Below are 17,441 nucleotides of genomic sequence, written 5' to 3' on the forward strand. Positions count from 1 at the left end.
TCTTCTAAAACCGCATCTATTGCCTGATCAAGCCATGGCAGAACCTCATCTTTGGAAATCTCTTCTAGAACCATATCTGCGAGAGGGTTGGGAAGCCGAGATGGCTGAGATCATCGATTCGGACTCGAAGATGGAAAGACAGGCGGTCTCGGATCCACAGCCTCAGGAACAGCAGCTGCTATGGCGTTTGAGCTGGAAGCGGTGTTTGCCCTCGAGATACACGGCACCCGACACGCAGCTAAGCGTCAAGTGGGTCCAGTGCCCTCCTTCACTGCGGTCTTTGGAGGATTCTTCCTCCTGAAAATTAAGTTGTAAGGGGCAATGGAGGTCCCACAACGAGTTGATAGCAAAAAACAAAACTTATTTTATTTCCCACTTATCTATTATGTGCAGTTCTAGTTCCCTAGTGGTTCTTCTCTAGTCGGTGCCTTACTGGCCGACTCTATTTATACAAAAGTCAAATGAATATTTTTAAAGATCTCCCAACCCCTTATCGGGGGAGCTCATATTCTGCAAGCTCCATGAGGTAGTGGATCATTCCTACCCCGAAAGACCTGTACGGGTTATAGCATTGCTCCCATCCCAAAGTCCGAAGAATCCTCCAAAGACCGCAGTGAAGGAGGGCACTGGACCCTCTTGACGCTTAGCTACGTGTCGGGTGCCGTGTATCTCGAGGGCAAACACCGCTTCCAGCACAAACGCCATAGCAGCTGCTGTTCCTGAGGCTGTGGATCCGAGACCGCCTGTCTTTCCATCTTCGAGTCCGAATCGATGATCTCAGCCATCTTGGCTTCCCAACCCTCTCGCAGATATGGTTCTAGAAGAGATTTCCAAAGACAAGGTTCTGCCATGGCTTGATCAGGCAGTAGATGCGGTTTTAGAAGAGGTTTCTGAGGACAAGGAGCTTTCTGAGGAAGTGATCTCCTGGACATGTTACGATCAAGATGCTTTCTCATATTCCGACCCTGGGCTAGCTCCTGGTAAGAGACTGGCTCTGTTTGGCTGAGGATAACGCTGGAGATCCACTGGGCGCCAGCGCCAAAGTGTCGAACAAAGACCGAGTCACCTGGTACAAAGCGCCAAGATGGGCAACACCCTTGCTGCATCTGGTTGTGTCGTACCTTCACACCTAGCTAGAAAAATCATGCTAATCGGGTACAAAGTCTCTGGCCCATCAGAGATTCTACGGGGGCAGCCCCAGTCACTGCATGCGGAGTGGGTCTTGTAGCTAAACAAGAACCAAGCCAACCTGGTGTCCAGCGATCCCGAAAATTGTTTCGTAAGGCTGCGTTTAAAAGTTTGCACTGCACACTCCGCTAAACCATTTGAAGCCAGGTGGTATGGGGCAGTACAAAAATGCTGCACCCCATTTGCCTTCAGAAAACCGAGAACTTTTCACACGTGGAAGGAGTGCGGTTATCAGTAACAGGTCATTCAGGGAAACCGTGCATGGAAAATGATCATCGTAACTTCTCAACGGTCACCCGGGACATGGTTCCTGCCATGTTGTGTACCTCAAGCCACTTTGAATGTGTGTCAATCACTAATAGGAACACGGATTGCTGAAAGGGACTGGCAAAGTCAACATGCAGCTGTGCCCATAGCCAGCCCGGCCATTTCCAATGATGCAGGGGTGGATCCGGCGGAGCATCTGATGTCTTTGCCAAATGGAGCATTGCTGGGTCAACTTCCCGATGTCTGCGCGAAGGCCAGCCACCATACGTAACTGTTTGCCAGCATTTCCATCTTGGACACGCCTGGATGACCATTGTGGAGGTCTTTCCAGATTAACTCCTGTTCCTTGTCACAGATAACTGCATGCATACCCCACAGCAAGGTACCATCCTCCACACTGAACTCAGACAGCCTGGAGGAAAATCCCTTCAACTCGCCTGGGAGCTGTCGACGCTGTCCCCCGTACAGGACCAAGTGCCAAATTGTGGAAAGGAACAGGTCCTTCTGGATCCATTCACAGGTCCGTGTTGCCATGACAGACAAAGAATCCATGAAATTCAAGGTCGTGACCGCCTCGATGGTCTTGGAAGTCGACAAGGGGCCAATCGATAAAAGCAACCGGCTCAGAGTGTCTGCATTCGCAATTTGAATCCCTGGTCTGTGCTCAAGAGAATACTCATAGGTGGCTAATAATAGAGCCCAGCACTGGATGCGCGTGGAGGCAATGGGCGGAATCATTTTATCCTCTCTGAAGAGTCCGAGAAAAGGTTTATGATCCATAACGAGAATAAAATGGCGGGTGTAGATATATTGATGCAAGCATTTCATGACAAACACCGCCTCCAGGTCCATCTGCACAGACTATTTTTCTGTTGCTGCCAACGCACGGGAGGTGAAAAAGATTGACCGTTCGCTTCCATCGTCCATTCGGTGGGACAAAACGGCCCCAATTTCATAGGTGGAAGCGTCGCTTGTGAAGAGCAAGGACTTGGCAGGATCTCATGGGTCAGTAATCCGGAAGATGACAACTGTTTTTTTACCCAATGAAAATCTGCTTCCTGTGGCCAGCCTTGAACCTATACGTGATCCTTTTTCAGAACGAGGTGTAAGGAAGCCAATGTGGTCGCCAGTTCGAAAGGAACTTCCCGTGATAATTAACAAGACCGAGGAAATATCAAAGTTCCGAGGTGTTCGTCAGGGTGGGAGCCTGCTGGATGGCGTGCACTTTCTCCATGATGGGGTGGAGACCTTTGCAATCCACCCAGTTGTTAGGGTAGACTACCACCTTTGCATGAAACACACACTTGGCTCTCCATAGGCAGACACCAGCTTCAACAAACCACTTCAACACAGCCTGCAGGTTATCCAAATGCTCTTGTTCTGTGGTGCCCAGGACCAGCACGTCATCAAAATAAAGAACTACACATGGGAGCCTCTTCAGGATGTTTTCCATCATACGCTGAAAAATAGCAGAGGTGGAGGACACTCCGAAAGGCAGCTGTGTATACTCGTATAGGACCCTGTGCATGTTGCTGCTGACATACTTGTGCGAAGCAGGATTCAATTCAAGCTGCAAATAGACGTGTCGCACGTCAAGCTTCGTAAAGAAATGCCCCCCCCCCCCCCCCCCACATGCTTCACATAGAGATCTTTGATGCGGGACATGGGTGGCAGTCCAACCATGAAGCCGTGTGCACTGTTAATGTATAGTCCCTGCATAAATAAACCGGTTTGTCCAGCTTCATGACTGGCACCACTGGTGCTACCCAATCCACGAACCAGATGGGCTTAATGATCCCCAAGGATTCCGAGTGACCAAGTTCAGTCTCCATTTTTTCGAACAAGGCATAGATAACTGGGCATGCCCGGAAATATCGGACGGGGCTTCCGGGTCAATCTGTATGCGGGCTATGGCCCCCTTAATCTTCCCCAATCCGTGTTGGAACACTTTAGAGTATTTTCCTAATATCTCGCCCAAACCACTGGGACTTGCCTGTCGAATGTGCTGCCACTGCAGCTGCAGGTGACAACAAGCTGGGCCCGTGTCCCTTTACCATGATGAGTGGGAGGCATGCTGATTTGTGCCCATAAACCACTGGGGTCACCGTCTAGTGAGCGTGATAGTGGAGGTGGACAGGGTGCCCATCGTGGAGGGATTGGTGAGGAGGAAAAAGTTGCTGGGGCAGTTTGACAGGTTGACAACAGGGAAGGCGGAAGGGCAATGCATATGGCAAGAGGCGTGCAATATGAGTATGTGGAGAAGGCACACCAGCTGGGGAGGCAGGCTGCATCCAGGGAAATATTGAAGATACGGACTGGGGCTGAGGATGTGATGTCAGAGACGGCGAAAGATAAACGAGGCGTTTAGGGAGTACTACCAGGGACTTTACGAGATGGACCCGCGGGAAGAGGAGGGGGACTTGGGGCGGTTTCTGGATGAGCTGGAGTTTTCCCAGGTAGCAAAGGGGCAGGCATTGGATAAGCCCCTGGGGCTGAGGGAGGTGCTGGATAGTATCAGGGGTCTGAAGATGGGCAAAGCCCCAGGGCCGGATGGTTACCCGGTGGAATTTTATCAGGAATTTGTGACAGACCTGGCACCACACCTGTTGGGGTCGTTTAATGAAGTGCTGGAGAAGGGGGAACTGCCGAAGATGTTGACGCAGGCAGTAATCACACTAATCCCAAAATAGGGCAAGGACCCGGTGGAATTTGGGTCGTATAGGCCCATATCACTATTGAACACGGATGTGAAAGTATTGGCTAAGTTGTTGGCAGGATTGTGTCCCGGGGGAGGTTGCAGAAGATCAAACAGGCTTCGTGAAGGGCAGGCAGCTTGCAAGTAATATAAGACGGCTGTTGAATGTGGTGATGAATCCGTCGGGGGCTCAGGTACCGGAGGTAGTGGTGTCCATGGACGCGGTGAAGACATTTGATTGGGTGGAGTGGCGATATATGGTCGAGGTTTTGGGAAGACTTGGGTTTGGGCAGAGATTTGTGGCATGGGTGCGGTTGTTATATGTGGCAAGGGTGAATGTGAGGACGAATATTATGAGTTCGCGAAGCTTTGACATCCACAGGGGTGTCCGCTTTTGCCGTTATGGTTGCGCTGGCCATAGAGCTGTTACCAATAGCTCTTATGGGCTCGGCAGAGTGGCAGGGGATTATGAGGAGACTGAGGGAGCATCGGGTGTCACTCTATGCCGATGACCTCTTGCTGTATGTTTCGGATCCGTTGGAGAGTATGGGAAGGATTATGGGCCTGCTGGGAGGTTTGGAGGGCTCTCGGGATACAAGCTGAATGTAGGGAAAAGTGAGGTTTCCCGGTGAATGAACTGGCACAGCGGGTTAATTTAGGGGAGATGCCATTTATGGAAGCGAGGGATAGGTTTAGGTATTTGGAGAATTAGGTAGCGAGGGAATGGACAGGGCTCCATAAGTGGAACTTAACGAAGCTGGTGGAGGAGGCCAGGGAGGATCTTAAGAGGTGGGATACACTGCAGTTGACGTTGGCGGGGGCGGGGGTGGGGGTGGGGGGGATCCAAGTGGTGAAAATGAATATTCTGCCGAGGTTCTTGTTTATTTTTCAGGCTCTCCCGATCTTTATACCAAGGGCCTTTTTTTTAAAATTGGACACTATCATTTCAGACTTTGTATGGATGGGGAAGGTGCAGAGGGTGGGGAGGACCCTGCTACAGAGGCAGAGGCAGCAGGGGGGGTTGGCCTTGTCGAATCTGCTTAATTATTATTTGGAGATGCTGGCGTTGGACTGGGGTGAGCACGGTAAAAAGTCTTACAACACCAGGTTAAAGTCCAACAGGTTTGTTTCGAATCACTAGCTTTCAGAGCACTGCTCCTTCCTCAGATGAATAGGGCAAGCCCCCTCCCGTCCCGGGGCCATCCCAGCCTCAGCTCTTTGCTCTGGACCAAACATCATAAAGGCCTGACCCAGTGGCCGAAGGGGTGAGCCTTCCTGGCGGGAGTCTTCCCCGGAGTCCGTAGTGGGGGAGCTAGCTCATTGTGAGACTTGTGGTCGCCAGTCCCGACATGAGCACGGCCACAGGTCCAGAGGTCCAGCCTGGTAGAGGCTGCCACCAGCCCAGGGCCTGCACTTTCATTTAGATGATCCAGAAGAGGAGGATGATTGTACGTAGTTACACTGTGCAGCAGCCCACATGAGGTCGCTTCTTCCTCACCTGAGGAAGGATCAGTGCTCCGAAAGCTAGTGGTTCAAAACAAACCTGTTGGACTTTAACCTGGTGTTGAAAGACTTCTTACTGTCATTATTTTTTGGCAGCAAATGTGGGTAAGGTTGGCGATGGTGGGAAGGAGAAGGGGCAGAGTGGGTTAGGATAGAGGAGTAATCTTGTAACGGGTCCAGTTTGAGGGCTATGGTGACGGCAGCATTGCCAATGGCTCCGAGTAGGTATTCAGGGAGTCCAGTGGTGCAGTCCACGGTGAAGATATGGAATCAGCTGAGGAGATATTTTAGGGTGAAAGGGATGTCGGTGTCAACGCCGCTGTGCGAGAATCATGGGTTTGAGCCGTGGGGGGATGGTTAGTGTATACAGGAGGTGGAGGGAAGTAGAGTTGGTCAAGGAGAGGGATTTGTATTTGGAGGAAGGGTTCACCAGTCTGGAGGAGCTAAGGGAGAGGGTAGAGCTGCCGAGGGGGAGTGAGTTCAGGTATCTTCAGGTTAGGGACTTTGCGCGAAAGATCTGGAGGGGGTTCCCTAGGTTGCCGGGATCCACCCTGCTGGAGTGACGCTGCATCCGGATGTGGAAAGGGAAGGAAGAATTGGGGATATATACAAGTGGCAGGGAGGCGAGCAGGTGGTGAAGATCAAGGAGAAATGGGAAGGGGAGTTGGGGAGTATAGACTGTGGCACTGCGTAGGGGAAATGGGACCTCCTCCTGTGCAAGGATGTGTATGGTACAGTTTAAGATGGTGCACAAGATGCATACGAGGCGAGTGAGAATGAGTGGGTTCTTCCAGGGGGTAGCAGATGAGTGTGAGAGGTGTGGGCGGGGGCCAGCGAATCATGCGCAAATGTTTTGTTGTTGTGAAAAATTGGGAAGATTTTGGGCGGGAGTGCTCGTGGTCTTAGCCAGGATAGTGGAGGAGGAGGTGGACCTTTGTGGCGATATTTGGGGTTTCAGAGAAGCCGGAGCTCATGGAGAGGAGGAAGGCCGATATTTTGGCCTTCGCCTTTCTGATTGCAAGGTGGCAAATGTTGCTGGAGTAGCAGTCGGCATCGCCACCGGGGGTAGCGGCTTGGTTGGGTGACCTGTATGACTTCCTGCGTTTGGAGAAGATAAAATAAGAGTTAAGGGGCTCCGTGGAGGGTTTGAGAAAAAGTGGGGGTTGTTTGTGACCGTGTTTGAGGAGCTGTTCGTCGTAAGAGGAGAATGGTGGAAGGGGGGAGGATGAAAAAGGGGAAAACATTTGTACAGGCTGTATAGTGATTGCTGGGAAGTATGTTTTCCCGGGTTTTTATTTGTTGTAACCTGTTTTGATACATGTTTGTAAAAAAATACATTTTTTTAAAAACCCACCTGGGTCATTGCAGTACCTACGATATCCAATGGTTCTCCTACAAGTGTTCGTAGCAAATTAGGCCTGTGTATTTGTCAAATCCAGGGTCTGAACTCTCATTTTAATGCAGTCAAACGTTCATTGACTGACCACGGTGTCCGCTGCGCCCGGGTCCAACTCCATATCGGGCAGTTGTCCAGTCACTCATATTACAACCTTAATTGGGCCCCCTCATGGGGGCTGCTGCACATTGTAACTGCATACAATCATCCTCCTCTTCTGGATCATCTAAATGGAAAGTGCAGGCCCTGGGCTGGTGGCAGCCTCTACCAGGACATCTGGACCTCTGGACCTGTGGCCCGTGCTCACGTCGGGACTGGCGACCACAAGTCTCACAATTGAGCTAGCTCCCCCACTACGGACTCCGGGGAAGACTCCCGCCGGGAAGGCTCACCCCTTCGGCCACTGGGTCAGGCCTTTATGATGTTCGGTCCCGGGCAAAGAGCAGGTGCTGAGATGGGACGCGGGACGGGAGGGGGCTCGCGCTAAGATATTCACCTCCATTCCCTGTATCCCCTGTACTCCTCGCTTGGCGTTTTCACGGGATAACACAATCTCTGGGCAGCCTGTTTCAAATTTATGGAAAGTTTGGCCAGCAGTTTCTTCAGCAGGGCTGCATTTTTATGCCGCAAATCAAGTGATCACATTGCATTTCAGACAAGGCGGTGCCATATTCACAGAATGCTGCAAATTTTCACAGCCTCGATAAAAACTCGGTGATGGACTCAACCAGGATTCTTTCAGCGGTATTAAACCGCACTGCGGTACTATCAATGACGAGGTCAGATTAAAATGTTTCCGACTGATCTCACCTCATTGCCAGTTGTGTTGGGCAGTGAAGAAAACACACAGAGTTGGTAGGAAAAAACAAAACTTAATTCATTTCACACTTATCTATGATGTACTGCTCCAGAAGTGGATCTTCTCTAGTCAGTGCCTTACTGGCCGAATCTATTTATACAGAGTGAAATGCATGTCATTAAGAATCTCCAGATCCCTGATCGGAGTAGCTCATATTCTGGAACACAGGGTAGTGAATCATCTCTGCCCCGCTAGACACATGCGGTTATAACATAAGTATGTGCTCATCTGATATGCCCCAAGTGTAGAGAATAGCCATTGGAATGAAGTACCTGAAGAAGTACCAATCCATTTAGTTGCTAGTCCCAACAATTGAGAGCTACAAGTCCTGGGAGTTAAGATAAACTAGTATAAGTAGTTGAAAGCTGTTAGGCCCTGTGGTGGAGAGCTGGTGGATCCAGTAACTGAGAACTGTTATTACCTGCAGCTGAGAGCTGTTCGTTCCTGTAGCTGAGAGTTGCTAGTCTCTGTAGCTGAGAGTTGTCAGTCTCTGTAGCTGAGAGCTGTCAGTCTCTGTAACTGAGAGCTGTCAGTCTCTGTAACTGAGAGTTGTCAGTCTCTGTAGCTGAGAGTTGTCAGTCTCTGTAGCTGAGAGCTGTCAGTCTCTGTAGCTGAGAGTTGTTAGTCTGTAGCTGAGAGTTGTCAGTCTCTGTAGCTGAGAGTTGTCAGGCTCTGTAGCTGAGAGTTGTCAGGCTCTGTAGCTGAGAGTTGTCCGTCTCTGTAGCTGAGAGTTGTCAGTCTCTTGTAGCTGAGAGTTGTTAGTCTGTAGCTGAGAGTTGTCAGTCTCTGTAGCTGAGATTTGTCAGTCTCTGTTGCTGAGAGTTGTCAGTCTCTGTAGCTGAGAGTTAATCTCTGTAGCTGAGAGCTGTCAGTCTCTGTAGCTGAGAGTTGTCAGTCTCTGTAGCTGAGAGTTGTCAGTCTCTGTAGCTGAGAGTTGTCAGTCCCTGTAGCTGAGAGTTGTCAGTCTCTGTAGCTGAGAGTTGTCAGTCTCTATAGCTCAGAGCTGTTAGTCTCTGTAGCTGAGAGTTGTCAGTCTCTATAGCTGAGAGCTGTTAGTCTCTGTAGCTGAGAGTTGTCAGTCTCTAGCTGAGAGCTGTCAGACTCTGTAGCTGAGAGTTGTCAGTCTCTGTAGCTGAGTGTTGGCAGTCTCTGTAGCTGAGAATTGTCAGTCTCTGTAGTTGAGAGCTGTCAGTCTCTGTAGCTGAGAGCTGTCAGTCTCTGTAGCTGAGAGTTGTCAGTCTCTGTAGCTGAGAGTTGTCAGTCTCTGTAACTGAGAGCTGTCAGTCTCTGTAGCTGAGAGTTGTCAGTCTCTGTAGCTGAGAGTTGTCAGTCCCTGTAGCTGAGAGTTGTCAGTCTCTGTAGCTGAGAGCTGTCAGTCTCTGTAGCTGAGAGCTGTCAGTCTCTGTAAATGAGAGTTGTCAGTCTCTGTAACTGAGAGTTGTCAGTCCCTGTAGCTGAGAGTTGTCAGTCTCTGTAACTGAGAGTTGTCAGTCTGTGTAGCTGAGAGTTGTCAGTCTCTGTAGCTGAGAGTTGTCAGTCTCTGTAGCTGAGAGTTGTCAGTCTCTGTAGCTGAGAGTTGTCAGTCTCTGTAACTGAGAGTTGTCAGTCTCTGTAGCTGAGAGTTGTCAGTCTCTGTAACTGAGAGGTGTCAGTCTCTGTAGCTGAGAGCTGTCAGTCTCTGTAGCTGAGAGTTGGCAGTATCTGTAGCTGAGAGTTGTCAGTCCCTGTAGCTGAGAGCTGTCAGTCTCTGTAGCTGAGAGTTGTCATTCTCTGTAACTGAGAGTTGTCAGTCTCTGTAGCTGAGAGTTGTCAGTCTCTGCAGCTGAGAGTTGTCAGTCTCTGTAGCTGAGAGCTGTCAGTCTCTGTAGCTGAGAGCTGTCAGTCTCTGTAGCTGAGAGTTGTCAGTCTCTGCAGCTGAGAGTTGTCAGTCTCTGTAGCTGAGAGCTGTCAGTCTCTGTAGCTGAGAGTTGTCAGTCTCTGTAGCTGAGAGCTGTCAGTCTCTGTAGCTGAGAGTTGTCAGTCTCTGTAACTGAGAGTTGTCAGTCTCTGTAACTGAGAGTTGTCAGTCTCTGTAGCTGAGAGTTGTCAGTCTCTGTAACTGAGAGTTGTCAGTCTCTGTAGCTGAGAGCTGTCAGTCTCTGTAGCTGAGAGCTGTCAGTCTCTGTAGCTGAGAGTTGTCAGTCTCTGCAGCTGAGAGTTGTCAGTCTCTGTAGCTGAGAGCTGTCAGTCCCTGTAGCTGAGAGTTGTCAGTCTCTGTAGCTGAGAGCTGTCAGTCTCTGTAGCTGAGAGTTGTCAGTCTCTGTAGCTGAGAGTTGTCAGTCTCTGTAGCTGAGAGTTATCAGTCTCTGTAGCTGTGAGTTGTCTGTCTCTGTAGCTGAGAGTTGTCAGTCTCTGTAACTGAGAGTTGTCAGTCTCTGTAGCTGAGAGTTGTCAGTCTCTGTAACTGAGAGTTGTCAGTCTCTGTAGCTGAGAGCTGTTAGTCTCTGTAGCTGAGAGTTGTCATTCTCTGTAACTGAGAGTTGTCAGTTTCTGTAGCTGAGAGCTGTCAGTTTCTGTAGCTGAGAGTTGTCAGTTTCTGTAGCTGAGAGCTGTCAGTCTCTGTAGCTGATAGTTGTCAGTCTCTGTAACTGAGAGTTGTCAGTCTCTGTAGCTGAGAGTTGTCAGTCTCTGTAACTGAGAGCTGTCAGTCTCTGTAGCTGAGTTGTCAGTCTCTGTAGCTGAGAGTTGTCAGTCTCTGTAGCTGAGAGTTGTCAGTCTCTGCAGCTGAGAGTTGTCAGTCTCTGTAGCTGAGAGCTGTCAGTCCCTGTAGCTGAGAGTTGTCAGTCTCTGTAGCTGAGAGCTGTCAGTCTCTGTAGCTGAGAGTTGTCAGTCTCTGTAGCTGAGAGTTGTCAGTCTCTGTAGCTGAGAGTTATCAGTCTCTGTAGCTGTGAGTTGTCTGTCTCTGTAGCTGAGAGTTGTCAGTCTCTGTAACTGAGAGTTGTCAGTCTCTGTAGCTGAGAGTTGTCAGTCTCTGTAACTGAGAGTTGTCAGTCTCTGTAGCTGAGAGCTGTTAGTCTCTGTAGCTGAGAGCTGTCAGTCTCTATAGCTGAGAGTTGTCAGTCTCTGTAGCTGAGAGTTGTCAGTCTCTGTAGCTGAGAGTTATCAGTCTCTGTAGCTGAGAGTTGTCTGTCTCTGTAGCTGAGAGTTGTCAGTCTCTGGAACTGAGAGTTGTCAGTCTCTGTAGCTGAGAGTTGTCAGTCTCTGTAGCTGAGAGTTGTCAGTCTCTGTAGCTGAGATTTGTCAGTCTCTGTAACTGAGAGTTGTCAGTCTCTGTAACTGAGAGTTGTCAGTTTCTGTAGCTGAGACTTGTCAGTCTCTGTAACTGAGAGTTGTCAGTCTCTGTAGCTGAGAGTTGTCAGTCTCTGTCACTGAGAGTTGTCAGTCTCTAGCTGAGAGTTTTCAGTCTCTAGCTGAGAGCTGTCAGTCTCTGTAGCTGAGAGTTGTTAGTCTCTGTAAATGAGAGTTGTCAGTCTCTGTAGCTGAGAGCTGTCAGTCTCTGTAGCTGAGAGCTGTCAGTCTCTGTGGCTGAGAGTTGTCAGTCTCTGTAGCTGAGAGTTGTTAGTCTCTGTAGCTGAGTGTTGTCAGTCTCTGTAACTGAGAGTTGTCAGTCTCTGTAGCTGAGAGCTGTCAGTCTCTGTAGCTGAGAGTTGTCAGTCTCTGTAACTGAGAGTTGTCAGTCTCTGTAGCTGAGAGTTGTCAGTCTCTGTAGCTGAGAGTTGTCAGTCTCTGTAGCTGAGAGTTGTCAATCTCTGTAGCTGAGAGTTATCAGTCTCTGTAGCTGAGAGTTGTCAGTCTCTGTAGCTGAGAGTTGTCAGTCTTTGTAACTGAGAGTTGGCAGTCTCTGTAGCTGAGAGTTGTCAGTCTCTGTAACTGAGAGCTGTCAGTCTCTGTAGCTGAGAGCTGCCACTCTCTGTAGTTGAGAGCTGTCAGTCTCTGTAGCTGAGAGTTAGTCTCTGTAGCTGAGAGTTGTCAGTCTCTGTAGCTGAGAGTTGTTAGTCTCTGTAGCTGAGTGTTGTCAGTCTCTGTAACTGAGAGTTGTCAGTCTCTGTAGCTGAGAGTTGTCAGTCTCTGTAGCTGAGAGCTGTCAGTCTCTGTAGCTGAGAGTTGTCAGTCTCTGTAAATGAGAGTTGTCAGTCTCTGTAACTGAGAGTTGTCAGTCTCTGTAGCTGAGAGCTGTCAGTCCCTGTAGCTGAGAGTTGTCAGTCTCTGTAACTGAGAGTTGTCAGTCTCTGTAGCTGAGAGTTGTCAGTCTCTGTAGCTGAGAGTTATCAGTCTCTGTAGCTGAAAGTTGTCAGTCTCTGTAGCTGAGAGTTGTCAGCCTTTGTAACTGAGAGTTGTCAGTCTCTCTAGCTGAGAGTTGTCAGTCTCTATAACTGTGAGCTGTCAGTCTCTGTAGCTGAGAGCTGCCAGTCTCTGTAGCTGAGAGCTGTCAGTCTCTGTAGCTGAGAGATAGTCTCTGTCGCTGAGAGTTGTCAGTTTCTGTAACTGAGAGTTGTCAGTCCCTGTAGCTGAGAGTTGTCAGTCTCTGTAGCTGAGAGTTGTCAGTCTCTGTAGCTGAGAGATGTCAGTCTCTGTAACTGAGAGTTGTCAGTCTCTGTAGCTGAGAGTTGTCAGTCTCTGTCACTGAGAGTTGTCAGTCTCTAGCTGAGAGTTTTCAGTCTCTAGCTGAGAGCTGTCAGTCTCTGTAGCTGAGAGTTGTCAGTCTCTGTCACTTAGAGTTGTCAGTCTCTAGCTGAGAGTTTTCAGTCTCTAGCTGAGAGCTGTCTGTCTCTGTAGCTGAGAGTTGTCAGTCTCTGTAGCTGAGAGCTGTTAGTCTCGGTAGCTGAGAGTTGTCAGTCTCTGGAGCTGGGAGTTGTTATTCTCTGTAGCTAAGAGTTATCCTGAGAGTTAGTCTCTGTCGCTCAGAGCTGTTAGTTCCTGTACCTGGTTTTCTGGCCCTGGTACCGGTGCAGCTTCCCAATGATCTCTCTCGGCTGCTCCCCAGTCTTGGGTTTTGGTCGGAGCGAGCTCTGTGCCCAGTTGAGTTCTGGGTGGTTTGGGAAGCTGGCCCTCCTGACCATGTTGCCCAGCATTCGGGCGATGTAGTCCGTTGGGGCCCTTCCTTCCATCCCCTCTGGCAGTCCCATAGTACGGATGTTCTGTCACCTGGAACTGTTTTCCTGGACCTCTACCTTTCCCTTCAAGGTCCCTTGGGCCGCCACCGACCTCTTCACCTTGGTCTCCAGAGCCACGATCCTATCACTCTGGTCGGTTGCCGCCCTTTCCAGGTCCAGGATTATCCTTTCCTGGTCTTGCACTTTCTTTCCCCGGCCGTCTATTGTGCGCTGGAGGGTGGCCATCGCTTCCGTCACCACCTCCTTCACCATCTCTTTCATCCCCACCGGCAGTTCCATTTTGATTGCCTCCCTCATGGCAGCCAGTCCTTCTTTAAGGAATGTCTTCCATCTCTCCCCCGGTGTACTGGGGGGGCATCGCTGCCTGTTCATGCTCCTCTGTCGGGTCGCCCCCTCTCTTGTTTTGCCGGGGCCTCCAAGTCACCTTGTGGGTCCGCTAGTTCGTCTGCTCATTGCTCCTACCCCTTGCCGCCACTTCTGCCTTCTCGCTGGCCCTTTGAACTACCTTTGTCATAATATCCACTCATGTATATAATGAGATGCAGACAGGCAGTGATTGACACATAGGATGACCAGTAAGCATACAACACAGTGCAGCCAATCAGCAGACAGGACACTATCACTATAAAGCCAGAGGGCACTAGGTTTCCCGCTCTCTCGGGACCCAGCTACTGAGACAGTCAGAGTCCATGAGCTAGCAAGCACAAACACCATTCAGTACCTGGTAAGTCTGGTCAGGCTACTACAAGGTCACTAGTCAGATCAGTATCGTGTCGACCCACAGCTGAATATGTACAGCTGTTCATCTAGTTGAATAAAACAGTGTTGGATCTTCTCCTGTGTTAGACGTCTGTTTGTAACTTCCCTGCATCGAGTGCAGTCCACATCGAACCAATCTACCTAACACATCATGGTGCCAGAGTGATATTGATCTTGACGGACGTACCTCGAGTGAATCAGCATCGACCAGCAAGCAGCCATCCAGCGAAATGGAAAACATCCAGCCTCCTCCGCAGCTCCGCATCTCTGGCAACCTCGGCGCCAACTGGAAAATCTTCAAGCAAAAGTTCCTCTTGTACATCGAGGCCTCCGACCTCGAGGCAGCATTGGATGCCAGGAAGATCGTGCTATTTCTCTCCACTGCGGGGACCACCCCATCCATATCTACAACTCGCTTATGTTTGCCGACGGCAAAGACAAAACAAAATTCAAAACAGTCCTGCTGAAATTCGACAGCCACTGCGACATTGAGGTGAATGAGAGCTTTGAACAGTACATCTTCCAGCAGAGGCTTCAGGGTAAGGATGAAACTTTTCAGTCCTTCTTGACCCATCTCTGCAACCTAGCGCAGTCATGTAACTATGACTCGACGGCTGATTCCATGATCCGGGATCAGATCGTTTTCGGGTTCCACTCCGACTCTCTGCGGCAGTAGCTCCTTAAAATCAAACAGTTGACCCTCTCTGTCGCTATCGAGACGTGCGTTGTCCATGAGCATGCCAAGAAGCGTTACTCCCACATCAGGGCGGCAGCAACTGCAAAGCTGGCCTCCCACGAGGCAGAAAGGGTGCAGGCCATTGCACAAATACTGGGCCTGAGCATCGAGGAGAGTGGCCGTTTCGCGCGCTTTTCTCGGATCCCTGCGCATGCGCGCCACGACCGAGTGGACGATGAGACCGAAAACCCGATTGCGCAGGTGCGTATGTCGGCCGACCGCACTGCGCATGCGCGATGGTGCACGGATCGCGCTGACGTCAGCGACATGACGTGTTCGAATTGTGGCTCCGCCCACTTAAAGCGGCAATGTCCGGCAAGAGGACACCGATGTCTCCAGTGTGGCAAGCTTGGCCATTACGCAGCCCTCTGCAGATCCGCTCCACCGCTCAGCAGCCAGCGATCCCAGCTGCGGCGCAGAAGTATCCGCTCAATACACCAAGGCATGCCAGATTCTGATCCCGACAGCCCAAAGGACCCTGATGCTGACTGCCTCCAGTCTCCATATCGGGTGGGCATCATAACCATACATGAACTGGCCTCCACCACACCTGCGCAACGCCTTTCAATCCTCAGTGTGGATCCCGACGACGAGTGGTGTGCTGTCCTCACAGTTAACAAGGCTCGCATCTGATTTAAACTGGACACCGGCGCGTCTGCGAACCTCATCTCACAATCCGACCTCAACACCATCCGGGCCCGACCAAGCATTCTCCCATCGGCCTGCCAACTCTTTGACTACAATGGCAATGCCATAGCTGCCAGTGGCTCATGTCAACTCGGGGTATCCAACAAGGCGATCAAGGCAACGTTACAATTTGAAATCGTCAGGCTTGACAGGGCGTCCCTGCTCGGTGCTCGCGCCTGCAAGCTCCTGAACCTGGTTCAGCGAGTCCACACCATGTCATCATCACCGGCGACGGCCTCGCCCGATGGAAATTTGCAAGCCGACATAGACGACATTATCACGCAGTACCACAGTGTATTCGATGGAATGGGCACGCTCCCGTACCGATACAAAATACTGCTCAAACCGAACGCCACCCCTGTAATCCATGCACTACGCCGGGTGCCGGCGCCCCTCAAGGATCGTCTAAAAAAGCAACTACAGGACCTCCAAGACCAGGGCATTATCTCGAAGGTCACGGAGCCAACAGACTGGGTCAGCTCCATGGTATGCGTAAAGAAGCCATCAGGGGAGCTCTGCATTTGCATTGATCCCAAGGATCTAAACCGCAACATCATGCGGGAGCATTACCCGATCCCGAAGCGTGAAGTGTTAACCAGTGAGATGCTCATGCCAAATTCTTCACTAAGCTGGACACCTCCCGGGGTTTTTAGCAAATACAGCTAGACGCGTCCAGTCGCAAGCTGTGCACGTTCAACACCCCGTTCAGCCGCTACTGTTATAACCGCATGCCTTTCAGTATCATATCTGCCTCCGAAGTGTTTCATCGTATCATGGAGCAGATGATGGAGGGCATCGAGGGGGTACGAGTATACGTGGACGACGTGATCATCTGGTCCACAACGCCCCAAGAACACATCGCTCGCCTCAAGCAGGTCTTCCAGCGAATTCATGAACATGGTCTCCAGCTCAACAGGGCCAAGTGCTCTTTTGGTCAATCTGATATAAAGTTTCTAGGCGACCACATCTCGCGGCAGGGTGTGCTGCCAGACACCGACAAGGTCTCGGCGATCAACGCCATGAAGACCCCGGAGGACAAGAAGGCGGTCCTCTGCTTCCTCGGGATGGTCAACTTTCTCGGGAAATTCATTCCCAATATGGCATCCCACACCACGGCTCTCTGCCATCTCATCAAGAAGTCGACGGAATTCCCGTGGCTGCCCACATATGAAGAGGAATGGCGTGAGCTGAAGGCAAAGCTCACCACAGCCCCAGTTCTAGCGTTCTTCGACCCAACCAAGGAAACCAAGATATCAACTGATGCAAGCCAGGACGGCATTGGGGCGGTGCTCCTCCAGTGAGATGACTCCTCGTCCTGGGCCCCAGTGGCATATGCCTCCAGGGCCATGACGCCCACTGAGCAACGGTATTCCCAGATCGAAAAGGAGTGTCTGGGTCTCCTGACAGGAATAGTCAAGTTTCATGACTATGTTTACGGCCTGCCGAAATTCACGGTGGAAACGGACCACAGGCCTCTAGTCCACATAATCCTGAAGGATTTAAATGACGGACACCTCGGTTACAGCAAATTCTTCTTCGACTCCGCCGCTATGACTTCGAACTTGTCTACACACCAGGCAAAGAGCTGATCATTACAGATGCCCAAGCCTGGTCCATCACCGCACCGTGTGAACAAGGTGACTTCATCTGCCACATAGAAGCGCAAGAGCAGTTGTGTGCCACCAACCTTCCGGCCTCTGACGAACGGGTGGTCCAAATTCGTGAGGAAACGACCAAGGATCCTTTACTGCAGCGTGTGATGCAGCACCTTACCCATGGCTGGCAGAAGGGACAATGTCCCCAATTCTTTAATGTTAAAGACGAGCTGACGGTTGTGGAGGGAATCCTTCTGAAACTCGACAGGATTGTTATTCCTCAAAGCATGCAGCCTATGGTGCTGGGTCAACTCCATGCGGGTCACCTTGGAGTCAAGAAATGCCGACGCAGAGCTCGGGAGGCGGTTTACTGGCCGGGCATTAACCAGGATATTGCCAACACGGTCCTCAACTGCCCCACCTGTCAGAAGTTTCAACCGGCTCAACCCAAGGAAACACTGCAACAGCACGAGATTGTGACCTCTCCGTGGTCCAAAGTAGGTGTAGACCTTTTTCACGCCAAGGGGCGTGACTACGTACTCCTGGTCGACTATTTCTCCAGTTCCCAGAAGTGGTGAAACTGTCCGACCTCACGTCGAAGGT

The sequence above is a fragment of the Scyliorhinus torazame genome, chromosome 1, assembly GCF_047496885.1.
Source record: "Scyliorhinus torazame isolate Kashiwa2021f chromosome 1, sScyTor2.1, whole genome shotgun sequence".
Taxonomy (NCBI): Eukaryota; Metazoa; Chordata; class Chondrichthyes; order Carcharhiniformes; family Scyliorhinidae; genus Scyliorhinus; species Scyliorhinus torazame.